The sequence below is a fragment of the Myotis myotis genome, unplaced genomic scaffold, assembly GCF_014108235.1.
Source record: "Myotis myotis isolate mMyoMyo1 unplaced genomic scaffold, mMyoMyo1.p scaffold_m19_p_11, whole genome shotgun sequence".
In the NCBI taxonomy this organism is placed as follows: domain Eukaryota; kingdom Metazoa; phylum Chordata; class Mammalia; order Chiroptera; family Vespertilionidae; genus Myotis; species Myotis myotis.
Window position 1 is genome coordinate 1,406,537 of NW_023416315.1, and position 16,985 is coordinate 1,423,521.

The following is a 16,985-nucleotide window of genomic DNA, read 5'->3' on the forward strand; positions in this document are numbered from 1 at the left end:
GAACTTGGGTCTGTAATGCTTACCAGAGTCTCTTTTCCTACCAAGAGCCTGTCTCCACTCAGATGTGAGCCGCACACTCACCCCCCGCTCTCTGCTGCACTCCGGGGGAGTGCGGGCCTTTGAACCTAAAGGCAGTTGCAATTCTTATTTCCACTCAGTGTTTCCAACGAAGTGAGTTTGTGCTGAGAGCTCAAGGTTTCCCTGTGAATTTTCCATGTTGTAGGCATTTACATAGGCATTTGGGGAAGTTATGGGTTTTCCCCACAGCATTTCCCACTCGCCACGCCGCCTCCCTCACAGGCGCAGTCAGGATTTCCCCCAGATCAAGGCGCTTGTTTGCGCCCCGTGGGAGCTCATCCCCCGCCCCGGCGGCAGGCGGCCCTTCCCAAGAGTCCGGTCCTCACAGGTGTCTCCCTCCTTTGACTCGGGTGGACTTTCCCGGGAAACCCTGCCCCCGGCCGCACATGGCACTCCCCCGTGCGGGCACTGCCCAGACCTAGGCAGGTGGCTCTTGATCGTCAGCACCATCTGCTTCGTTTAAGCTTCGGGTCAGGGGAGCGCTTCAGTGCTTCTCTCCCTCACGGGAGTCCAGCCTCCCAGGTCTGGCCAAAGGGTTCCGTCAGGCGTGAAGGTGGTGGTGGTGTCTGTGTGTCCTGGTGAGCAAAGGCCATCCTTTCAGCTGAGTGCTCCCTCAGTGCCTGGGGCCTGGGGATGACATGGCCCTGGAAGACAGAGGTCGGTGGACTTGGAGACCACAGGCCTCCCCCGGGGCTGCCCTCAGCTCCACGACATCCACAGAGATGAGTGCCCTGCCAAAGCCAAAGTCAAGCCATGGAGCATCAGTGAGGAGCCATCGCAGAGGTCATCTCGTCCACCCAGCTGACCTTGGGAAGGAAGACACCAATGCTTAGAAAGGTCAATGGAATGACGTGTCCAAGGCTGGAGAGAGAAGCAGGACCATGACCAGGTCTCCTGACTCTCACTAGGGACCTCTCCCCCTACCAAACCAAACCAAACCAAACCAAACCAAAACCAAGCCAAGCCCTCCACGGCTGCTGACTCTCCATCTCCCCAAGCTCTCCCGCAGCTCAGGAGGCCGGCGCCGCCTCCCGGAACCCGCTTCGGTGATGGCCGAGCCCAACATCACCTCAGTTTGATGACGGGGTTGACCGCCATCATCAAACCGCATCCTGGGGACTTGGATTAGAACTCGCTCGATCTGGGGTCTCGTTGACTCCAGTCTAGACCCTCATGGCGGACCTCAGGAAGACAGCCCTAGGGATGGCCCTGTTGGGTGAGCCGACGTGTGTGCCGAAGCAGAAGAGGGCAGTGTGCCCCGGGTCAAGACAGAAAATATACCTCGGAAGAGAACATACTGTGGGCCCAGGTGTCCTTAGAAGGCCCCGGTCCAAAGCTGGGTCCCGCCCTACCCTTGGCCTGCGTCGGTCCTTAAATTCCTTGGCCTTTTGTCTTTGAAATGGCAACAGGGTTGGGTCTTTAAGAGAAGAAATAGATAGTTGAGTAGTTCTCCAGGTTTTGCGCGGCTGTGTCTCGTGTTTGACAATCTTACGCTCCCCGATCTGACAGTCTGCTGTCACTAACCGTATGCATATAAGGTGTATGTTACCCCCATGCCTCCCCGAGTCTCACTTAGCCACCGACGTCTGTCTTGCAACTGTCATGAGTGCTAGAATAATTATTTTTCTTTTGTGGTGTCAATTCCTCTTTCTGTCATTATTCACCTGGTTACACACCCTCCTCCCTCCCCGGTGAAAGCATGAACCAAGCACTGCGCCTTCGGCGTCCCCCTCAGCACACCCCGATGGGGAGAGAAGAGCTCGTCTCGCTCTCTGCCTCATCAAACATCTACTGCACCCCCTCGACGGGGAGGGGGCCTTTTTGTACATTTAACGAATTCAAGCAATTTAGCGGGGGGTGAGGTCTATGTAAAGTGCTCCAACACGAGGGGAAGGAAGACACTGGCCCTCTGTCTCAGAACCGGTTAATGGAAGACTGAAGTCTCCCGGCGCGTCACGGTGGGTTCGCACCGCGCGCCTAATGCACTGCTGGGAGAGCCCTGAGAGGCCTCCACCGCGGGGCGGGGCCGGGGGGCTGACAGGCTCCTTCCCTGTCAGCTCCGCGGTGGAGCCCCCCCGTGCATGCTACCAGGAAACGCTCCCTGCAAAGGGTCCTGGGAGAAGCGAAGGAGCGCGGCCGCGTGGTCGTCCCTCAGCGCTGTCCACGGTCACCCCGAGGCCATGAGGCAGTGACCACGGACACGCCTCTATCTAGCCCAGCCAGGGGGTCAGCAAGGAGTGGGTCCCATTGGCCTGCCTGCACCCGCCCATTTGCCAAGCCTTAGCTACAAAGATACAGATCAACAGGCCCGGCCGGTGGGGCTCAGTGGTTGAACGTTGACCTATGAACCAGGAGGTCATAGTTTGCTTCCCGATCAGGGCACAGGCCTGGGTTGTGGGCTTGATCCCCAATGTGGAGTGTGCAGCAGGCAGCCAGTCAATGATTTTCTCTCATCATTGATGTTTCTATCTCTCTCTCCTTCTCTCTTCCTCTCTGAAATCAAGAAAATTATATATGTGTATGTGTACACACACACACACACACACACACACACACACACGGTGTCCCGAAATAATGTATATGAACTCGACAGCTGATAGCTCAATGGGTGTTTCCTTCTTTTCAGGTTAACCCATTGGACCCATTGGGATTCCTAATGATTCGAAGCGTGCATCCGCGTGGGGGGCACCTGGCTATGCCCACAGAGAAGAGTGGACTCCTCACGCGGGCATTGCTCTCCACTGGTGTGAGGGCTCCATGGAAGCCAGTCAGCCCAGTAACCGCACCCTCGGCGCCCGGGAGAAGGTGAGGCATCAGCCGAAACTTGCGGGTCATGGCGAGGCGGCACCATTCCCTTTGCTTCACCTGCCGCGCTGGGAGCTGCTTCCCTCAACCTCCGCGTCCAGCGAGAGAAGAGCCTTAACGGATCCAGCTCCCCGGGGAGGAGAGGAGTGATGAGTGATGGGCCGACACAGACATGAATCACCGCCTTCCCAGGTGCCGGCGCCCTCCCCGCAGCCCCCAGCGCTCTGGAGTGTCCAGGAGTCTGCGCGGGGAGCCGGCAGCGACGCGGGCGAGTGCTGACGCCTGTCCTGGTCCAGCGGCCAGTGCTGAGTGTCTGCCTATCGACCGTGTGCTTGGCTTCGCTCTGCGCGCCGGGTCGGGCGTCCAGCTCCCAGGGCATCCATCATGTGCTGCTCCCTGCGTCTTACGGGCTTAATGGCCTTGGAGTCCTCGGGGCCAAGAGCGGCTCTTGGCGGGCGGGAGGGGTGCGGGGATCTGCCTGGGCTCACAGATCCTGTCCAGTCGGGGAGCAGTCACACCTGCACGCAGGTCTGCGGAGCCGCGTGCAATATTGATGAGATGCCCGACGGCTGGTCTGCACCTGACAGCTCAGCCCGGGCACGGCACCCCCAGTGGCTGGGCGTGTCCCCTGCTGTAGCCCTCGGTCTCACCAACGCGTATAAATCCCCTTTCTCTGCTCGCCCCGAAGAGCAGGGGACGCCTTCTGCGCGACCCCCTTCGCTCAGTCTATTAATCACAAAATGCGGGGTCACTCGCTGCAGTGCCCTGGAAATGGGGCGCTCGGCAGAAAACGCTTATGAGACATCTTCATGGACCTAAAGGGATGTTATGATGGGAACTCAGCCCTTTGGTGTGACTGCAAAACACCGATTGGGCGAAAGGAGTGTGTTGGAGCCGGGAGTGGAAGGAGAGTCACCCTCTCCTGAGCTGCATCGCATAGAACATGAGCGCTGGTCCTCGAAAGGGAACCGCGTCTGCAAGGACGAATCCGACAGTCAGCACGGAGGGGACACATGGCTGCTGGCCGAGTTGCTAGGGACCATGTCGCATCTTCAGTAATTCCCAGCTCACCCACCGAGAGAGACACGGCTCAGGGCTTCCTGTGATCGCCCGCTCCTCACGCCGCCCAGATAAACAGGGACTGGTTCCTGGGACGACTGCCCGCAGCCGCACAGGCCGGGGAATGTGGACCGGGAGCGTTTGCTGGGGTTCTGAGGGGCCGCATTTTAAGTTCTTTGCTTCCTTCTTGGGCTACAGCGCAGAGAGAGGGTGCGCGGAAGGGTGGGGAGCGTGAAGCAGCACGTTTCTGTCTGAGCACCAGGAAGGCAGAGCGGGCCGTTCTGGCTGGAAGTCCTCGCCGAGCGAGCAGGAGCACGGTGAGGAGGGAGCATGGGGCTGCGCCTTCTCGCGGGTCCAGAAGGACAGAAGGAGCTCCTTCCAGCTCCAGGCTCTGGAAACAGCTCCCCTGGGACGGGAAGCCCTTGTCATCTACCCTTTGCCTGAGTTAGAAAAGTCAGAGAAAACCCTTCAAAAGCAGGACCGATACTGGGAATGTCTGTGGAGCGTCCGGGCTCCCGGCAGTGAGGACATAAAACCAAACCAAATCTCTGTCTTTGCAGAAAGTAGACAGATCATGTTAATGACACGCACGTTAAGGGGTGGTAGGTGGTGTGAGAAACGGGGAGGGGCGGGGTGTGGGCAGTGACGCCTCAGAGCCCAGGTGACAGCTGAGCAGCTGGAAGCAGGTGGCCACCGGCAGGGAGCTGTCCAGGGGCCTGGGGCCAGCAAAGCAGAGCAAACCACTGGACGCCTGAGCAAGGGGACAGCAGCTGGCCGGGAGTCGTGGGGCACAGGTGGGGAAGGAGGGCGACTGTGTCCTCCTGGGACTCGGGCTGCTCCGGGGGAGCTGTCCGCCCTCCAGCAAAGAAGCCACGATCCGACTCAGCCAGTGTGGTTGCTACCGAGACCAGGGCGGCTGGGCCCATGACACCTGTTGGAGGTGGAGCCAGCAGGAGGGTCACGGACCACATGGTAAGAGGTAGACAGGCATCAAGGTGCCTCCGAGGGTTTTGGCCTCAGCAACTTCCAGTCTCTGTTGGAGGAGGAGGGGCGGGGCCGAGAAGCAGGTTTGAGGGAAAGATCGGGGTTCAGGTTGGGGATGTGGTAAGAGTGAGATGCAGGGAGACAGGGAGACCCGCCAGGGACAGGTGTGGGGGAGGCCGAGGGGCTGAGCCGCAGGTGTGGGGACATGTTGGTGACAAGGAACGCTGTGCCCCGGCCTCGTCTGGGAGGCCCAGTGCTTCGGGAAGGACTCTGAGGAGCAGCAGTGACCTTCAGCGACCTCGGGGAAACCAGGCTGCCACGGGCTCCTGAGCGCCTACCTGCCGACCTTCGACCTCGGGTGCCAATGCGATGCTCGCGGGAGGTTCTGTAACTTTAAGCCCCGATAGACGCTCCTGGAGCCGCGGCCTGGCACAACCTACAGCTGCCCCTCGAAGAACTCGGCGAGCTGCCGCCCGCTGCCACGCTCATCCTCCCTCCCCACATACAGCTGCCCGGCTCCCGTGAGCGTGGACAGGACCGCGGATGTGTTTTCTACTCTTCACGACACCTTCTTTTCTCCAGTTCACCCAGCGGTTCTCAACCTGTGGGTCGCGACCCCTGAAAATACATCCTGCCTATCAGATATTTACATGACGATTCATAACAGTAGCAGCATTACAGTTATGAAGTAGCAGCGAAAATAATGTTATGGTTGGGGGTCACCAACCATAAACATTACAACGTGAGGAGCTGTATACAAGGGTTGCGGCATCAGGAAGGTTGAGAACCACAGTGCTTATAGTGTTGTAGTGCTTATAACATACAACATGTATGTTCACTCGCTGTTATGTCACCGGCCAGGCTCCGCACAGCCGTGGGCCAGGAGCAGGTCAGTGCAGGGGAGTCAGCGTTACAGGCGGATGTTCAGCTGCCAGGGCGTCCGCGCCCGCCCCTGCGTTGTTCAAGGTCAGCTGGCGGCCAGGTCAAGGTGAGTCCCAGCTGTGAGTCTGGGAGCTCCGAGCATGCCACCTTCCTCGCCGGCTTTCCGCGGAGGCCACCTCCTGAGAGTCTCCGTGGGGAGAGGGAACCACGCCGGTCGTCAGGTGTCCCCACGGAAGACTCAGCGCCCTCAGGCCGTCCTGCCAGTGCCAGCGCCCCTGGGCCTCGGCTGCGGGTTCAGCGGGAACCTGGTTCCCGGGTGAAGTGACTCCGCTGAGGGCCTGCAGGGAGCCGCGTGGGCCCACAGCCCAGCCCCTCTCTTGCCGCCTCTGAGACTGGCAGGTGGGATCTCCGAGGTATTAGCGCTGGAGAGAGAGGCGGGAACAATGCAAAACACCGGGACTAAGTCCCCAGGTGCTTTACAGACGGAAAAGCCGGCCGCACCTTCCTCTTCCCGGCGGGTGCCGACCCCACGGTCCTTTATCAAGACCGGTGCGTGCAGCCCTGGCCGGTGTGGCTCAGTGGTAGAGCGTCGACCAGGGACTGAAAGGTCCTGGGTTTGATTCCCGGTCAAGGGCACATGCCCGGCTTTGTGGGCTCCATCCCCAGTAGGGGGCGTGCAGGAGACAGCCGATCAGTGATTCTCTCTCATCATTGATGTTTCTCTCTCTCCCTCCCCCCTCCTCTCTGAAATCAATAAAAATGTTTTCAGAAAAGGAAGAAGCAGAGGCGCCCACACCCCCTGGGGCCGACACCTTCTGCTTGGCCTCCTTCCCCCCCCCCCCGCCCCCCAAGAACTCATTAAGATGAGGCCTGTGTATTTCTTGTGCAGATACGGACAGTGAGGGCAGGGGTTCAGTCACTTGCCCCGGGCCATGCAGGGTAGGGAGTCTGGGAATGAGAGTCTCGGTCTGTACCTGGCCCTGCCTCCTCTGGGCGTGCGGCAGGGAGCCAGCTGGTCGCGGGCCCAGGAGGTCCCTGCAGGAGGAGTGGGCCGGGGCCGGGGTGATGGACAGGCATCTGGGATGTGCATGGAGGGTGGGAGGGACTTGGGTGGCACCAGGGAAGCGGCTGTGGGTGCCAGGCCACCGCCGCCAACAGCCTCCTGGGCCAGGCCCGCCTTCCCTGGCCTCTGCTCCCTCCGCACTTAGCTGCCAAAGGGACATCTGGGCAGGTGCCCCGCTGGCTCTTCTGTCCACCTGGAGGCCTGACACCTGTCCCCTCCCTGCGCCCAGCCTCGCTCTCCCGCAGGGAGGCTGCCCAAGGTCGGGTCTCTGCTCACAGGTGCTTGGCTCTCACCAGCGCCCCAGGACTCGCCCCAGGAGCCCCCCAGACAGTATCTCAGCCCTCCCTCGGCACCTGAGCGGCCTCCTGGCAATGCGGTTGAATTCAGGATGATGCGTCTTCTCTCTGAGCACCTGCCGCCCCGGCCCAGGTGGCGCCGCGCACCAGGTGATGGGCTCCGCACAGCAGAGCAAGGAGGTGCTGCTCTGCGCCTTGCCCCTGCCCCCTGCTCCCTGCTCCCTGCTCAAGGCCACCTCGCCCCGCGCTTCCGCCCGGGAAGGGGACTCAGAGGCGCACAGAGCCGCGCCGCGGGGCCACCTTCGCCGGCGCCCCCTCCCACCGCCCTTCACACCCGCGTGTGCGCACGGCCGGGTGGAAGGCGCGATCCTGACTCGCGCGAGCAGGTGGGAGGGAAGAGCGCCCAGAGGTATTCCATTGGTTGTCTGGGAAGAGGAGCCCCGTTTCCCGCCCCAGCGGGGATCCATTGTCCCTCCCCTCGGGGGGCATCAGGACTGGGGGTCGCAGCCCAGCCGGGGAGCCCAGTGGCCCTGTCCCCGGGCGGCGGGGCTGGGCGGGCAGGGGCGCCCCCGAACGCGGAGAGCGCTTCCCGGTGTCCGTGCCCCGCGAGACCCCTGCGCCTGGCGAGATGCGGGGCCTAGACCTGCGGCCCAGGGCGCGGGATCTGACGGCGCGTGTCCCCTCCTCCCGCGGCCACGCCCGCGCCGGGCGCCCAAGGGTTAAGCGCGGGTCCAGCCGCGCCGCGGGCGATCCCGCCGCCAGTCCGAGGCGCCCAGCACCGGCCGCCGCCTGCCGCACGGGCTGCGGGGCGATGCGGTGCTGGAACGAGGAAGCGCGGCGGCGGGGGGCGGGCCGGGTGGCGCTGCGCGCGGGGGCGGCGGAGGCGCGCGGGGCGAGGCGGGCGCGGAGGGCGAGCGGGCTGCAGCCTGCGGCGCCAGCAGGTACGGCCCGAGCCGCCCCGTCCGGGACCCTGGGGGCCCGGCCAGCCCCACGCCGCGACAAAGTTTGCGCGCGGGGCCCCGGAGTTGCGGTCGGGAAGGTGCCACGCGCGGGCCGCCCGGCGGCGGGGCGGAGGCGGGGCGCTGGGCTCCTGCCGCGCTCCGAGTCCCGCACCCCGCGCCGCGCCTGGACCCTGTCCCGCTCGGCGTCCCGCGCGGCGAGCGGGGCGGGGGCCGGCCGGCTGCTGGCAGGCGGAGCCGGGACCCGCGCGCGCCGCCCCGAAGTTGGTGGGGCGCGGGGCGGCGGCCGCAGGTGGCGAGGCGCGCAGGGCCAGGGGCGCGGCCCGTGGGCGGCGCTGTGCGCGCGGGGCAGCGGCCGGCAGGCAGCGCGCGCAGGTCGGAGCGGCGAGGGTGGGGAGCGCGGAGAAATGGGGAACAATGCGAGCGAGCGAGTCCAGGAAGTCGTTGTGAAAGGCGGCCGGGAAGCGCGCCACCGACTTCGACGGGCGCTCTAACCAGCGCCTCGCGCCCGCCGGCGGCCACTGCGGCCACAGCCCTGGTCCCCGAGCGCGGCCGGCGGCACGCGCGGCGCCTGGAGCCCGGCGGGCGCTCGGTCCCGGCCCCGCGGGTGCTCTCCTGCCCCAGGACCATCTTTGGCCCCCAACGTGAGCCGCACACATCCACGTGAGTGCTTTCGGTGGGATCTCAAAACGGGGGAGTCGGCGGGGGAGAGAGGGGAAAAGAGGAGGGAAGGGAAGGGCAGTAAGACGGCCCCCTGGTCCGCTCGGCGCCTCCGCTCTCGGGCGGGGAGCGCGCAGGTGCAGGGCCTGGCGGGGGACTGCGCTCCGCGCCGGCACCAGGAGGACCGGCTCCTGGTCGCATCTGAACTGATCGGAGCTGACGCGTGAGGTCCGGGTCGGCTCTAGGCGTCATTCACGAGGAGGTGTTGCTGTTTTTCTTTCTTATTTGTGGGCGAGAGCTTTTGCTAACACATGAGACCGCGTCCGCGCCTGCTTTCTGCCGCGGAGAGTCCGCCGGTTGGAAAAGTTGGCCATACTTTTGCCGGCTGCGATTTGGGCTCCGGGTTCGGAAGCCAACGCCTGGGTGACCAGGCATCAGGTTACTTGCCACGCAATTTGAAATGTGCGTCCAGGATGCGCTGGGGACCCGGGTGCTTCCTCAGGGCTCTCAGGAAGGCGAGGGCTTTTGTTTTTCTGCTCTGGAGGCGGAGGGTGGCACCTGGGGATCTCCTAGGGTCTGGTCAGGCCCGCGTTCAAAGGCAGGGGCGGCCCCCCTCGGGGTGCACGCTCAGAACCCCCCCCTTGCTCCCCACGGGGTGTTTCAGCTCCCGGTGCCTGGCTTTGAACTTGAGAGTCAAACTGCTGCTGAAGAAACCTCTCCTCACTGAGATCAACTTCTGTGCGAAGAGGAGAGGGTGGAAGTTGAAAATATTTAATGTGCGGGGTCTGTCAGCGCGGGTGGAAATTCAGATGGTGGCGAGGGCTGCCGCTTTGGCTAATGAGTTGAGAGGAGACAGGACCTGCAGGGAATGGTCGGAGCCTCTTGCTTTTATTTCTTTGTTTCAAGATGTTCGTTGGAGGAGGGTTGGAGGGCCGCCTTTTACATGGGATCTGGGAAGTAACCGTGTAAACGTTATTTATATCCAACGTGTCCGGATTGTTTCCGCCACCAAGCCGATGATTGCCTGTGTGGCTTCAAACTTAAACAGTGGTGATTTAAACACCACAGGCCGTGCGGGCCATGTTGAAAAAATAATGTGTGCGCCCAGGTAGAAAGAATGATGTCACACGGTAAAGTCCTGTGCTGTCCTGGTCTGATAGAACATATCTGATTTCAAAATTTCCCACAAACGTCCACGATGATCCCTTATTTGACATGAAAAGCAAGCAAACATGTGCTTCCTGGTCTAAAAGGCCACCAGAGCCGGTGCCTGAGACATTTCACTGCCGGGACCGGTCCTGTTTTCTTCCCTTTTTGTTTCACGGGACCCGCCACCATGCTGGTGTGATTCCTCGGTGTCTGAGCTACAGTGCTCCCCGCCGAAAGTTGCCCCCCTCCCCCATATTCCCGAGCCCCGTGCAGTCAGAGCCCCTGCTCGGCTGAGCCCACCGGCCCGGGAATAAGAGTGTGTGCCATGTCGGCCCGGGGAGAAGTTGGCCCCCGGTCTCCTGGGGAAGGTACACTGTGGCTGTCCCTGCAGCCACTTCCCTTGTTGGGAAATGACGGCCAGGGTGAGCTTCCAGGCCCGAGGCCGGAGCCCGCGGGTGGGGTGCTGGGCCCCCACGCCCCCCTCGCTGGGCTGGAGACAGAGTTGGAGGACGGGCCCTCTGGAGGACGGGCTCTCTGGATTGGGGACTCTGTCCCACGTGGCTTGCCGCTGTCGGTTCCACATTTGGCGGGTGTAGTCACAGCTTGGCCATGGAATGGCAGGTTTTGAAATGTGAGAAAGCACCGTGTACACCCTGCCCGCGGCTGGCCACGGCACCCCACCCCGCCCCGCCCCACGGACACGGACTGTCTACTTCACGGCTCTGTGGGCATGAGTGGGTGGGTCGTGGACACACACACACACACACACACACGCATGCGCGCAGCACGCACGTGCATGCAGAGGGCGGCCTGGGGCAGGTGGGGGTGTTAGCATCGCGTGAACTGAGCTGGTGGTGCAGCCGCTCCGCTTTGGGTTCCGTTGCTGTTGGCCTTGGACTAACGCAGGCTGGGTTTTCGCACGGATGACGGTCCGCGTAGGCACCGGTGCGTGGGGCCGCCATCGCTGCGCGCTCTGGGGTGAGCGCGGCCAGACCGCCTCGGACGCACCGTGGGCGGCGCTTTGGGTTCCGCCTCCTCGTCTGTGCTCCACGACACAAGCCTGGCTGTGCAGCCGGGTCCGCAGGCCGGTGCCCGCGCCTCCAGCTCATGGAGGGCCGCCCTCTCATGGCCTTGCTGCCTCTCAGACTGACAGGCCCTGGGTGGGTCTGTTTCCTGTGACCTGGTGCTGCCCCCGTCCCCGCCCATCCCCCCAGCCCTCTACCCCCCGCCCTGAGCCCTGCTCCCTGCCACTGTCCCTGCGTTTGCATGGGCACAGCCCAGACGTGCGTGATGTCCCAGAGACAAGTGACCCACCCTCACTAGCCCAGACCCACTGGGCCATGACCCCTCGAGCCGGAAGGTCCTGCTCGCACGGCGGCACCTGTGCGCTGGGCTGCGGGCCCAGCCGGGCTGCCGGAGGGGGGGGAGGGGTAGCGTTGCCCACACCGCGCAGCCTCGGCCAAGGAGGGAGCTAGGACTGGCGCTCGCAGGGACTCGGCAGCCCCCCCAGACCGGTGGTACCTGCTGTGGGCTCCCCACGCCCCCTCTTCTCGGAGGACACCCCTGTTCCTGCTGCCGTGTGCAGGAGACTCCCGCCCCAGCCCTCCTCCTGTAACTCGGCTCGGCCTTCGGCTTCCCGAGCTGTGGCTTCGGGAGCTGAGGTGGCGCGGTTTTAAGTGTTTGGTGACATTCAGACAAGTATTTGTCAGAGCTTGTGACACATTAGGAGTGAGGACAAGGGGGCTGGGTAGACGTTGCCAAGTGGAGAGGAGGCCTGGCCCGCCCTGCGGTGGTCTGTGTCCCTGTCCCTTCCCTGTCCCTGTTCCTGTCCCTTCCCTGTCCCTGTCCCTATCCCTGTCCCTGTCCCTGTCCCTGTTCCTGTCCCTTCCCTATCCCTGTCCCTGTCCCTGTCCCCGTCCCTGTCCCTGTCCCCGTCCCTGTCCCTGTCCCTGTTCCTATCCTGTCCCTGTCCCTTTCCTGTCCCTGTCCCTTCCCTATCCCTGTCCCTTCCCTATCCCTTCTCTGTCCCTGTCCCTGTCCCTTCCCTATCCATTCCCTATCCCTGTCCCTGTCCCTATCCTTGTCCCTATCCCCTGTCCCTCTGTTCCATTCCCTGTCCCTGTCCTCCTATCCCTGTCCCTGTCCCTTTCCTATCCCTTCCCTATCCCTGTCCCTATCCCTGTCCCTTCCCGATCCCCTGTCCTACCTATCCCCTTCTCTTATCCCTGTCCCTTCCTATCCCATTCCCTATCCCTTCCCATCCTTGGCCCCTTCCGCTTTCCCTGTCCCTGTCCCGATCCCTGTCCCCTGCCTGCCCATCTCGGTCCCCTGTCCTGTCCCTTCCCTATCCATTCCCCTGGTCCTCTTCCCTGTCCCTGTTCCTATCCTTGTCCCTTTCCTGTCCATGTCCCCTTCCTATCCCCTGTCCCTGTCCTTTCCCTATCCCTGTCCCTGTCCCTTTCCTATCCCTTCCCTATCCCTGTCCCTGTCCCTATCCCTGTCCCTTCCCTAAGTCCAGTCCCCCTGTCCCTATCCCTGTCCCTTCCCTATCCCTGTCCCTGTCCTTTCCCTATCCCTGTCCCTGTCCCTTCCCTTCCCGGTCCCTTCTCCTGTCCCTTCCCTTCCCCTTCCCTGTCCCTTCCCTATCCCTGTCCCTTCCCTTCCCTTCCCTACCTCCTCCCTTCCCTATCCCTATCCCTGTCCCTTCCCTGTCCCTTCCCTATCCCTGTCCCTTTCCCTTCCCTATCCCTGTCCCTTCCCTTCCCTGTTCCTATCCCTGTCCCTGTCCCTTCCCATCCCTGTCCCTTCCCTGTGCCGTCTCTGTCCCTGTCCCTGTCCCTTCCCTATCCCGTCCCTTCCCTTCCCTTCCCTGTCCCTTCCCTATCCCTGTCCCTGTCCCTTCCCTATCCCTTCCCTGTCCCCGTCCCTGTCCCTGTGCCGTCTCTGTCCCTGTCCCTTCCCTACCTTCCTGTCCTGTCCCTGTCCCTGTCCCTTCCTCCCTCCCTACCTGTCCCTTCTCCTTCCCTAGCCCTGCCCTTCCCTTCCACCTGTCCCTGTCCCTTCCCTTCCCTCCCTTCCCTTCCCTGTCCCTTCCCTGTCCCTGTCCCTGTCCCTTCCCTATCCCTGTCCCTTCCCTGTCCCTATCCCTGTACCTTCCCTGTCCCTGTCCCTCCCCTATCCCTGTCCCTGTCCCTTCCCTATCCCTGTCCCTGTCCCTTCCCTGTCCCTGTCCCTGTCCCTTCCCTGCTGAGGGCTTGAAGGGAAGCCCTGAGGCCCGTCCAGGGCGGCTGCCTAATGGGTCGTTGCCTCCTTGTCCTTCTCACGTTTTCCTGTGACAAATGGGTGAGGCCAGGGGTGCCCCACACGGTGGGAAACTGCCCCCTCGGGCGGACACCTGGGGTGGCAGGTGCGCGGCCACTCCGGTCCCGCGAGCTGGGGGCCTGGCAGCTTCCCCTCTCCCAGGCCTGCCTGTGGGGAGCACTGTGCCGGCAGGGCCCGCCCCCCACCTGCGACTGATCGCAGCCCTGATCTCCGCTGGGGAGCAGGAAGCCGCTCCTTCCCTCTTCCCTCCTTTTTTGCATATTGGCCTGTGGGTCCTCCTTCCTCTCTGCCCGCCCCCCCGGGAGGGAGCGTGAGGGCGGCAGACAGGAGCCAGGAGCAGCCACCGCGGGCACAGGGCCTCCCGGAGCTTAGTGCAGGGGACCCCGCGTCCTGAGGACCCCCCCATCCACGCCGGGACTCCTGTGGGCGGCGTGGGCTCAGCGGTGAGTGCCCCCTCGCCCCCCCGTGTTGTCTGCTGGGCTCCCCTGGATGGAGGCCCAGTGTCTCCTGCCCCAGCGCCCGCCGCCCCTCCCAGCCGCTGTCGGGGTGACAGAGAGGGTCCTTCAGACCCGCGGCTCTCAGACCCGGGAGCCACCTCCGTGGCCTAGAGGCAGGGGAGGGCCGCCCGTGGGAGAGCACCCCCCTACTTTCTCACCAGGCCCATCCGGTCCTCCCTGCACCCCGTGGCCGCCCACAGAAACCGGCCCCTTCCTGCCACGCGGCGCCCGGGTTCGCTCTGCTGACGGGCAGACACAGTGCGGGGCCCGGGGTGCGGGGCCCTCACTTCTCCCCCCACCTGCTGGTGTTCACGTGAGGGATGTTGCCGGGACCATTGGACCGACTGAGACGGCGTAGCGCGGTTTTAAGGGCCGTAGACGCACCGAAATGGGTGTTTGCGCCCTGTCTCTCAGATCCGGCCTCAGCCCGCGCACAGGGCGTGTTCTGTTCGTTTGAAACCATTTACACGTGGACGATCCGGGCAGACGCAGTCCCCGGGGACAGCCAGGCGTTCCCTGGACGCGGCCTCGCCAACTGGGGCACACCTTTGTGGTGAAACCTGGCCGCCGTGGGGCACACCGGGCAGCGGGCCCTGCCTGTGGCCAGCGGGGAGGGTCATTTCAGGCCTCGGAGGAATGAGAGGGAGGCATGGAGCCCCCGGCGGCCAGCAGCTCTCCCGGGACCAGGAGGGCCCTGCTCCTGGGCTGAGTGCTGGGGGCAGCAACTTCGAGGGTCTCCACGGATGCCCAGCGTCTCCCAGCCTATAGGTCAATGGTTCTCAACCTGTGGGTCGCGACCCCTTTGGCGGTTGAACGACCCTTTCACAGGGGTCGCCAAAGACCATCCTGCATATCAGATATTTACATGACGATTCCTAACAGGAGCAACATTACAGTTATGAAGTAGCAACGAAAATAATGTTATGGTTGGGTCACAACCTGAGGAACTGTATTTAAAGGGCCAGAAGGTTGAGAACCGCTGCTTTAGGTGCCGTCTGCCCTCGTCCGGGACCCAGGCTTTGTGGTTTTCCTGTTTCTGCCTGGGATGTATGTTTCCCCGAATTTAAAGAATTTTCAGATTAATTTAGAGCAGACAAGGCTTTGGTTAAAAAAAAAAAAAGTGATTTGCCAAAAAGGAAAACTTAAAACAGTGAAGATGAATTATTGAAGCACCTGGGAGGGCAGGCTGGAGGGGGAGTGAGCTGGAGCTGCCCCGCCCTTGAGGGCATTTGGGGCGGATTATAAATAAGGCGCTGGGCGGGAGCCGGAGGAGGAAGTTGTAGCTCCTCTGAGGTCCTGCAGGTGCCCCTCCCCTGTGTGCCTGGGGCCTGCGGCTCGAGGTGGTGGCGGGAGCCCCGGGACTGCACCCACTGGGCCCCCCTGGGGTGGGGCGGCCATCGCAGCGCGTTGAGGTCCAGCTGGTGCTGAGCTCTCCCCATGGGATGAAGTGGAACCGGAAAGGGTCCTGCTCATCGATCCGACGACAGAGCCCATCAGAGTGCCCGGTGCCGCTCTGCCCTGTTGTTCTGAGGCTCCTCGCCCAGCGGTTCTTGCTGCCCAGCCGCGGTCCGTGTGGCACTGATCACTGTATCGCTGGAGGGTCAGAGCCGAGTGCTTTGCAGCTAAGCCCATGGCGTTGGGGTGGATGAGGTGCCTGCGGAGGTGCTAGGGCTCCTGAAGCTGGAGCTAGCTGGGCGGGATCTAAGTTTGGGGTCTCCGTTCTGTCCAAAGGCGAGCAGGGGTCTTTGTGACGAGGCGCCTGCTTACTTGCTGAGAGCTGATCGCTGTGCGGCGGCGGCAGAGAGCGGCCCAGGTGCCGGTCTCGCAGGAGAAGCCCCAGCAGCCGGCTCCACGCGGCCTGAACAGGTTGGAGGGCGTCCGAGGCTCAGGAAGGCCGCCCCTCCTCTTGGGGCTCCCAGGAAACACCCCGCATTCGAGGGGCCGGGCAGCCTTTGCACTGCGAAGAGCAGGACTGAGCAGGCGCCGGCTCACAGCGCACCGGATGCGTCCTCCCCAGAGCCCATTTCCCTGTGAGGCTGAGATGTAGGAAGTAGACTGTCCCCAGCGTGAGAGACGCTGAGGGCTCCTCCCCGACGTCCTCAGTGGGCCGGTCGGTCGGTCAGGGCGAGCGCAGCACCCACCTGCCAGGGTGGGGGGGGGGATGGGGGATGGACAGCTGGATGTGCCGCGAGGATTTGCATAATTTCACTCCCTCGGGTCTAAGCAGAGCAGGGCCCTCAGCACAGGGCCCCCTGCAAGGCGTCTGCGGCCAGAGGCCGGGAGCCGCGGGGCAGTGCACGCGGGGCTGTGGGGACAGCGGCTCCTCCAGGTGCTCCGGGCTGGGCTGCCTGTCCGTCCGCGGCAGCGCTGGTGGGAGGTCACCTCGGGCCCAGGGCACCGGGGGCTCGGCTCCGCGCAGCGGCCTCCTGGGCACCTGCCTCCTGCACATGGGGCCGCGGTGGCCCGCTCCTAAAATGGGAGAAACGCGGAAACAGCAGGAGCCGCGCCGGACCGGTCCGCGCCGCCTGATAGCCGCAGGCCGGGCGGGCGACGCTGTTACCGGTGGGTGTCATGGTGTCGCCGTCCTGCCATGCACCGAGGCGCCGGAAACCGCGGAGGTGGGAGAAGTGGGTCTGAGCCTAGATTTCCACTGAAGGGACGAGGTGCACGCAGCCGCTGATGTTTGAGGGGGCTGCCTAGGGAGTGGCCCGGCGAGGGCGAGGGTCACACTCGGGGACAGCGCCCACGCGTGTGAATTGTGAGGCTGGGTGCTGCGTGGACAGGCCTTACGGGGAGTAGTGTGAGAGCCGGGGCGCGGAAGGTCCCCACAGGCAGCCTGCCCCTCGGGGGGGGAGGGGCACGGGACGGGGCAGACACGGGAAGGACATGGGAGAAACATAGGACATGGGATGGGCAGGCACGGGAGGGACAGGGGACACGGGAAGGGGCAGACGTGGGACAGACATGGGACGGGGCAGACACGGGAGGGACACGGGGTTTGCGATGCCGGACTGTGCTGGCCCTTGGCTCCCAGCTCCGCGCCTGTCCCGGCTGCAGTCAGCGTGTCTCCAGCCCCTTCCCCCTCCCGCCTTAGGAACAAATGAGCCCAGAATTGCCCGTCGGAGCTCATCTGCCCTCAGACAGCAGGTTCACAGAGAACCCGCTGGAGGCGTTTTCTGTGGCTCAGTTCGCGGGGGGCGGGGGTGGGGGGCACGAGCTGGATCCTGCCGCC

At 63.6% G+C, this 16,985-nt stretch overlaps 1 protein-coding gene across 9 annotated transcripts in view; it reads left to right on the forward strand.

Moving 5' to 3' along the window:
• Nucleotides 1-8,535: 8,535 nt before the first annotated feature.
• IKZF1 (IKAROS family zinc finger 1) overlaps nucleotides 8,536-16,985 on the forward strand; it is a 74,921-nt gene continuing 66,471 nt past the window's right edge. The window contains exon 1 of one of the 9 annotated variants that reach the window (XM_036327216.1): nucleotides 8,536-8,789. The gene's annotated coding sequence lies outside the window, so the exon portion shown is untranslated. Of the gene's footprint in view, nucleotides 8,790-13,674; nucleotides 13,700-16,985 lie in introns of those variants that run through there. The other 8 variants (XM_036327215.1, XM_036327211.1, XM_036327214.1 and 5 more) reach the window with 8 other exon arrangements.